The sequence below is a fragment of the Molossus molossus genome, unplaced genomic scaffold (assembly GCF_014108415.1).
Source record: "Molossus molossus isolate mMolMol1 unplaced genomic scaffold, mMolMol1.p scaffold_m16_p_19, whole genome shotgun sequence".
NCBI lineage: Eukaryota > Metazoa > Chordata > Mammalia > Chiroptera > Molossidae > Molossus > Molossus molossus.
The window spans coordinates 29,062,292-29,070,981 of record NW_023425354.1 but is presented as its reverse complement, the minus strand read 5'-3'; the positions used below and the strand labels follow the sequence as shown (position 1 = coordinate 29,070,981).

General features: G+C 52.8%; 1 pseudogene; it reads right to left on the bottom strand.

Moving 5' to 3' along the window:
• Positions 1-2,521: 2,521 nt before the first annotated feature.
• On the bottom strand, positions 2,522-7,438 carry LOC118634102 (annotated as a pseudogene).
• Between the last annotated feature and the right edge of the window lie 1,252 nt (positions 7,439-8,690).

The following is an 8,690-nucleotide window of genomic DNA, read 5'->3' as shown; positions in this document are numbered from 1 at the left end:
TCTCCCCTCTAATGGAGAGGGTGATACAATGATTGGGCACTGGGCACAATTTGCCCAGGTGTGGGAGTTCTGGAATTTGTACTTTTAGAGATTCTAGAATTCATGAACCTGAACCTTGGTGGCAGTCTGGAACTTGTAGGGGTTTGGGGATCCTGGGTCCCCTGAGAGGGAGCAGACCTCCCAGACTTGGGTGGCTCTGGTTGCAAAGACTCAAACTTCAAGTTCAGGGATGATGTTCTGGGGCTGTGGGGGAGACTGTAAAGGTCTTGGCAGGCAACCGGGGGAAGGCCGAGGAGTAAGGGCCACTCCTGGGGGTTCAGACATATCCCCCTAAATTAATGGCAGCCTTTCTTATTTTTCTTTCATTAATTTTTTTTTTTCCCAGGAAAGAAAAAGAAATATCTGTGGAGTTCTGTGTCCTCCAGACAATTGCTCAGTCTGTGTCTGTGTCTGTCTGTGTGGCTGTCTGCTCATCTCCCTCAGATTCGGAGCTGACAGAATTCATATCAGAAGAGTGAACGCAGGGACATCTGTGTTCGGAATGACTGTGCCTACTCGAACCTGCCAATCGCTCCTGGCACGCGCTGGGTAACAAATGCCTGTTACCTCGGAATGCTGGCGGGTGGGGGTGGGGTGGGGGAGGGCTCCTGGCACCACCCCTGCTGCCAAGCCCTGCCAAGTCCCCCTCCTGCCCTCAGCCCCCTTCCCCGAGTTGGGGGTCCACGGAATTGGATTGTTCATTAATTAGCAGTGATTAGAAAATTTGGGTGTCTCTCAGCCCGGGAGACCCGGTATCCTCGGCCTCCCTAATCTCGATCCCCTCTCCTCTCCTGCCCCGCCCCATTTTCTGGATTAACTCCGGGTTTCTACCGAGAGAAGGCAGGCGGCCGGCCAGTTGGGGGGGGGGGGGCGGGTGGTGGCTCACGGAATGCAGGGAAAGGGGTCTCTGGAGGGAAGGATTCCGCCGAAGTTGCCAGGAGGAGTTTCTGTGGCGAAGTGTGAGGGTCTGTGCGGAGGGTTTGCATAGACGCGGTGGGCCGGCAGGGTTGTGGGGCTGGGGCAGAGCCCGAGGTGGACGGACACTGGAGATCTCGGACGTGCAAGCGAGACAGGGCTGAGGAGATGCGGAAGGCAAGGAACCAGAGAAAAAGGCTAGAGGCCAGGGCAGCGCCGCCGACCCGGTTCCCTTGGCACCGGGAGCCTCCGGGATTCGGCCCACCCCGCGGGCCTCCCCCGCCTCTCGGCCCAGGCGCGCTCCCTGATCCATCAGCTGGTTCCGCTCTCGGAGATGGGGGAGGGGGAGGGCGCCCTGCCACAGCCAGTGCCAGCTGGGGCGGGGAGGGGGATATTGCGAGGAGGGGCGGAGAGCACATCTAAAATTCCGAGACATCTGTTCACCCAGGGAGAAGATACCGGGCGCAAGAAGGCTGGGCGCCCCCACCCCGCTGGCTCTGCCCGCAGTTCGAGGGGCGGGACTCCCGCACCCCCCCCCCCCAATTTCCCTTCCCTCAGCCACCAACGCTGGCGGGCAGAGCAGGAGGAGGGGCGCCAAGCGTGGGCTCGGACTTGGGGTGTGGAATTTCGGAATTGCTGTCCTACTGGAGGATTCTCAGAAGGGGGAATCAGAGCTCAGAGGAGGGATGTGTAGAGTGGACACCCTAAAAAGGAGGGTATGGAGGGATGTCTATTAAATAAATCTTCCCAGAGCGCCCACAGACAACCCCTGCACATGTACACACACAGACTCCACGATCATACACTCTCAGATATGAATCCTCCCATTCCTGTGAACACACATAACTGGCCCCCTTCACATTCAATCACTTATTCATTCAAACAGTTTTACTGGATGCTTGGTCTGTGCTGGGCCTGAGCTATGTACTGGGAAGATTCTCTCCTCCCCACCAGAAGCTGAGAGCACATTCCGATGCCCAAGTGCACAGGAGCACACCCTGCCCTCACAGTCGCACAGACTCTGTTCTTATAGGAGGGGGCCTGCAGGGAGAGAGTTCCACTAGCAACACCAACCTTCCACATCTATAAGCAGCTTTCCCAGGGAAATGGACAAGGTCTAGGAGCCCCAACAGAGGACTCTGAACCCATTGCCAGCTACTTGTTACCTTCTTAACTACTCCTTATTGACAGGAGCCCCTGTCCCCAGGCTTGGCCAACCCCACTTCCCAAGTCTTGATGACCACCTCTCTTTTCTGTGCCCTGCCTTGGCCACCTGCCCCACCACCAGGGCTGCCCTAGCTGGACCGACAGAGGCCAGGCCTCTCAGCTGGGAAATGTCCATGTGGTTGCTACTTAAAAACTGATTTATGAGGCCGTGGCGGCTGCGGAGGCTTGGCCTGCGGTCCTGGTAGTAATCAAGGGCATATGCCCATCTCGCCTGGCACTGCCCAGCTTGTGAGCCCAGCCCTGGCCTCTGCTCTCCTGCTGGGAAGTGAGAGGCATAAAAGGTACCAAGTCTCCTTTCTCTTCAAGCCATTTCTCTCTTCCTCCACTCTCTTCCTTTTCCTCCTCGTCCTCTTCTTCCCTTTCCTCTCTCCCTCCTCCCTTCATTCCTCCTTCCCTCCCTCCCTTCCTCTTCCTTCTCTCCCAAGTGGCACGGACCAGCCTGTGTGCCGGGCTGGCGCTCACAGCTGCAGCCCATCTGCTATGATTGAATGGTGACAGTGATGAGACAGGAGCTGGGGGGAATGGGAGGACATGGGGGCTGCCCTGCCACTCTTCACCCCTCCTGTGCCAGCCCCCACATGCTTCCTTGACCTCCAGATTGAGACCATTCCTTATGCCTATGCAGGGTGGGGCAATCCCACCTCTCTAAGTAGTGAGGAAATTCCTTTCCTCCCAACTAGATTCCTGAGAAGGAAGAGAACAAGAAAGGAACAGAAGGATAGGTAGAAAAGGGGAAGGGATGGTTGTTGGGAGGACAGTGTAGAAGAAATGACCCACATGCCCACACCCGCCCTGACTAGGTGGAGTACTGAGGCTCCAGTCTGGGCAGGGAGGCACGCATGTAGGTCCAGGGTACTGCTTTTTCAGAAATCCAGAAAAACATGTTTGATGGCCCCTGGTGGGTACCTTGTTCCCTAGACCCTAGTGTTTTCCTTACCACGGGGTTCCCCTCTGTACTCCAGAAAAGAAGGTCTAGTTAAACATGAAGAAACAGTTCCTAACTGATCCCAGAGCAAAGCCAAGATGCAACAACGTGGACGCTAACATATATTTGGAGCTCATTAGTTATCAGTAACTGACTTGAGCATTTTATATGAGTTGATAATCATCTTGACCACCCTATAAAGTTAGGACCTTCATTAGACTACAGACAAGGACACTGGGGCACATATACCCAGCTTGTATCCTAGGCTTGGTTTCTTCTCTCTTGGTAGGAAAAAAAGAGAGAATAATTAGGAGACCCAAATATTTATTTATTTATTCATTCATTCATTTACTTATTTATTTGTTTGTTTATTTATTGTTTAGCAGGAGGGAGAGAGGGAGGAAGAGAGAGGAACATGAGTGGTTGCCACCTACATGACCCCAACTGTGGCTGGGGACAAACTGCAACTGAGGTACATGCCCTTGGTGGGAACCGAACCCAGGGCTCTCCGGTCTGTGGGCCGACGCTCTAACCACTGAGCCAAACCAGCCAGGCAAGAGACCCAAATATTTAGAGATCCAGTATTCCATCTTTTCCATTTACTCCACTCCGGCCTCTCTTCTTCCTATGCCTGCTCCTCACCCTCAAATCAACCCAGTATCTACTCTCCAGTGAACACCCACACATGTGGGTTTCTCTTCCTGCCACTGCCCACATACAAACAGGTGGAAACATCCCCAAAAGGCACTCAGTCTTCCCATCCCACCCGTGAGGAACCCAAATGCACAGACTTGACTATATCTGACCCTCCCTCTTCTTTGCTAGGGCAGCTGCTGGTCCACGAGGTCTTTCTGCCTGGAGCTCTGGGTGGAGGGTGTTGTTCTGAATAGCTGCAGGACCAGGCTGGACTTCCAGTCTAATCTGGACCCTTATAAAGATCAAGGGAAGCAATTTGCTCCCCCTGGCATATTTCTCCCGACCTTTCCCTGGACACTGGAGTCTGGGTCACTCATGCCCTCTCTTGCTCCTGCCATCTGCATCTCCACTCTCCTTTCTCTTTCTCCAAAGTCTTTCCTCTTCCCTTCCTTCTTCCATCCATCTTCACAATTCTTTCTCCTCATCTTTCCTCTTTTTGCTCTCCCTCATCTTCCCCTTTATCCCCTCTTGCCCAGCTATATGATAAGTCCTTTGGTCCTTGACCCCCCTCCATCAGAAAAGTAGGCATTACCCATGTTCCATAAATTTCACAACTAAGGGGCTGATGGTGGGAGAGCTATTCCTCCTAGGCAACCTCACCTAAGGGAAGTTTTCATCTCAAGAGAGGGAGAGGAACCCATAATCCAATCTTGTGGATAAGTATTAAGCAGTCACTAAATCCTTGAAATCCCCAGAACAAATCCAGATCAACATTGTTGTATCCTTGTCCAACACAAATTGGGATGAGAAATCAGATGGGGAGCTATTTGCAGGGTCATGACAGGGCTTTCCTGGTGTCTGTCTTCTTCCTCTACTATTTTAAGGCCCTTCAGGATCTTAAGGGGGCACCCAAAAAGGGACAACTGGAGGTCAATAGGAACCACACATCCAGCGCCCTTACCTGCATGGCACCCTTACCAAACTCTTCCCATTTTTGTCCCTGAAGGACAAAGATGAATAAGTCCTTGAGCCTGAGCCTGTTCTTTGGCTGGGATGTGGTGCTGAGATTACCTTCCATCCTCACCTCCCAGTGTTCAGGCATTCTTTAGTTCCCCTTGGTATCCTCTCTTCTCTTCTCTCTCTCTCTCTCTCTCTCTCTCTCTCTCTCTCTCTCTTCTTTATATGTAAATTTATCCCTCCCTTCTCTTTTCTCTCCTCCATTCCTTCTTTCTTATCCACCACCTATCCCAGCTCTCAATCTTCTGTAAGGAGTACGGTCTGGTTTAAGCACCACGAACAGGTATACCTGGTGGGTTTGCCTAGCCAGTTGGGTGGGAGCCTAACAGGTCTACCTCTGCTGGGATCTGTGCAAGTGGTGACTGCCCATGAGTTACTTTGAGCGCGTGTTAATATTTGTGTGCATGTGTATGTGAGTGTACCGGAGCCTGTGTGAACGCCTATGTCTGTGTCTCTCTGGAGCACAGCCTGTGGGTGTCTCCAGTTGCATCTGTGTGTTTGTATCTGTCTGTGCTGTGTCCCTGCCTGCTCCCTGTGTCCCTGGCTGAGAAAGGGGACAGGATGGGGACGCTCCGTTCTGGAGGTGGGGAAGGCAGCGGGTGGCTCAGTATCCCAGCCGGGCCTGGGGGCGTCATCCTTGCCCAGACGCGCCAGGCACCATGTGGCATGTGTGCCAGCCGGCACAGGCTGAGGGCATTCTGCCCGGCATGGGAGGAGGGGGGGGATGCAGGGAGCTGGAGACAGGCAAGGAGAGGTGGGGAGCTGAGCTCACAACTCAACTCTGGGGCCAGGCCCTTTCCATCCTGCGTGAACTCCACTCACAGGCACATGCGTGAAGAAATGTACAAGTCACTTGCCTTTGTGAGGCCCAGCCAACCAAATAACCATCACCTCTCACACACACATCCTGAGGGAAAGGCGCAGGAGGCAGGTCTGTTCTGGCTCGCACACGCGTACAAATCACCTTTTGCATGCCAGTTCCTGCACAAACGCACATACATATACGAAAACATCTAAGCCATTTTCAGAGGATGGGGAGGCAAGAATCACCCCTTTGTGCCACAGATCAGGACCCCTCACTCATTTCATGGGGGGGCACTTCCCTCCAGTGATACCAGGCAACCAGTCTAAGGGACTGGTAGCTTCTACGACAACCGATCCCTCCCCAACAAATGGGCAGATTTCTCCAGCAGGCCCTGGGGTTGTCATCCGGAGTGCCTGGCCAGCACCCTGGGAAGATATTGCCTGTGTGCTTCATCTGGGAAAGACGGGGCGGGGGGTGGGGGTGTCCAATTGGCTCCTCCCTTCCAACACCCATGCAGCCCTCTTGCCTTCAGAGAGTCTCAAGGACTGGAGATATCAGATTTCTCATCCCATCTCAATGCTAATGTTATTTCTCAGTGAGACTTAAATAGGACGATTTATGTAAAGGGCCCAGCTGAAGAGAGTTGTCATTAAGTGGGCTCTATTAGTATTGTTACATTAATACTGTGGAAAGAGCGATTAGCAGGATTAGATGAAATAACAGCCAAAGTTTCCAGCACAGTATCTGACCCATAGTGTGTGCTCAGTGAGTGAAGGCAGATGTAGAATTTTGAGGATTTAGAAAGTTAAAGGGAGCTGAGAATGACAGAATTCCCTCTCCAAACTTGAGAGGCATGTGCTCCCACCTGTGGCTGGAGGAATGGAAGTTAGACACGTAAAAAAGCTGAAGCACAGCCCAGCTGGTGTGGCTCAGTGGTTGAGCATCGACCCACGGACCAAGAGGTCGCTGGTTCGATCCCCGGTCAGGGCACATGCCCAGGTTGTGGGCTCAATCCCCAGTGGCTGGGGCATGCAGGAGGCAGCCGATCAATGATTCTCATCGATGTTTCTATCTCTCTTTCAAAATAAAATAGCTGAAAGACAAACTGGGAAATAAGAAATACGACTGTGGTGGTGAGAGGGCACCCTCTTGTGGTGGGACATCCAGCTCTCCATCCTTCCAGGCCAGGGAAGCCCCTGGAGGGTCTCCATTCCAAGTCTGAACTCCTTTTATTTTTCAACATCCAAAATTTTGTAAATAATAAGGTAGGATCTGGGGTTAGTTGTTGTAGCCGCAGCTGGTCCCTCAGCATCTTGTGGGCTTGAACCTCCAGCCCTTGGGGCACAGGTGTGGCTGTGAGGGGTTCTGCCAAAATGCCCCACCTCTCAGCCCTTTCGAGGACCAGGAAGCAGACAGTGCCACAGCCCCTAGGGGAGCCCAGGGCCAGCTGGTCGAAAGCGAGGATCTTGCCCCCTGGCCTTGAGGATGCGGCTCAGGGGCGGCTGCTCACACACAGTGCACACACCTTCAGTTTGGACACTTCCTGCACACACTCGTCATCTGTTACAGTCCCCTCCACCACAGCGGTTTTGCCCGCCTGGCCCAGAAGCTTCGTCTTCGGATCACCTTGGAAAAGGACAGAGGCGGCCGGTTGGTGCAACTTGTGAACAACCCACCACTTGGTTGAAGGTGGAGTTGGTCTGTTTGGCCAGAAACCTGTACAGATTGACCAACGGCCTTAGGTAGTCGTCCTGGCTCTTGGGCTCCTCGCGCTGAACCCTTCAGTCTTCGTTGTGGAGGATGTGGACTCCCCTGATGGTGCCTACTTCTCCAGCAAGTCCGGATGGGGCCCAAGTCTGAACACTTTTCCACATGTCTCCCCACCTGTTTCTTCTCTTGGCTTCTCCATTTCGATAGATGGCAGCACCAAGTTAGTTGCTCGAGCAGAAAACCTGGGCATCGGCCTGGAGTTCTCCCTACCTCTCACTCTCCAAAACAACTCTCACCAAGAACCACTGATTCTCTCTCCAGGCACCCCAAGTGCAGGCTCTTCTCTCCTTTCTCAATGCTGCCCCCCTAAGCCAGGTCAATTACCTCTCATCTGAGTCTCCTCTCTAACCTCCCACCATGTCCCCCTCTCATTCATTCTCCCACAGCATCTAGGGTAAGCTTTTAAAAATATAAGCTGGGCCTTTCACTCTCTGGTTTAAACTCTGTACTGGCTTCCTTAGCACATAGAATAAAACCTAAACACCTTACCAGCTGGATCCGGTCCCTGCCTCCCTCTCCAGTGTCATGTTCTGCCTTCCTCTCTCTGTGCCCCAGCCTCACGGACCTTTCCACCCTGCAAGCACTAAGACCACCCCCGACCCAGGGACTGAGCTGCTTTCTTGCCCCGGACAATTCCCATACCTCCCTCCCATTCTTTTCTTGACTGTCTCCTTTTCATCCCTCTGTTCTCAGTTTGTCCCCCCCCCCCAAGAAAACTTTCTAATGCCTTTAGCCAAAGAGGGCTTCCGGTTATTCTCTAGTTCAGTTTGTTATTTCCTTTGCAGCATTTTACTTAACTGTTGACTTGTTATTTGCCTGCCTCTCCTGCTGGTCTGTAAGTTCTCTGAGGGTAGGGACCACAGTATTTGATCTGCTCCCTTAGACCACGCTGGGCCCAATATGGAGTAGCTACTTAGTCCATGTGTGTGAATGCTGAAGTGATGAGTGCTTTGACATCTTCGAAGGGGGGTGGGGTAAGCCGGTCCTGTAGCCTGGGCTCCAACCTGCCCCATTAGGGGTCTGTCTCATCTCTCTTTCTTCCTCTCAGGAGGCCTGTCTGCTGGCAGCCTCCTAATTATATTTTACTTGACTATAAATCTTTCCGTTAAATGTAATTGAAAAACATACCTTTCAAATCATCGCATTAACCTAGCATCCACTCTGAGGCAGTAATTAAAGACTTCCTAGAATCTCCCACTGGTTTGGGGAGAACTGGCTTAGAGATCATCCTCTGCCAACCCCAAATGTGCAGGCATCAGTCCTCTTGCCCCCAGAGAAGGTGGAGGCACAAAACCCAGGTTGCCCACAGTTCAGGCTCCGGCGCTTAGCATGCTCCCCATCTTCTCTCCCCACTGC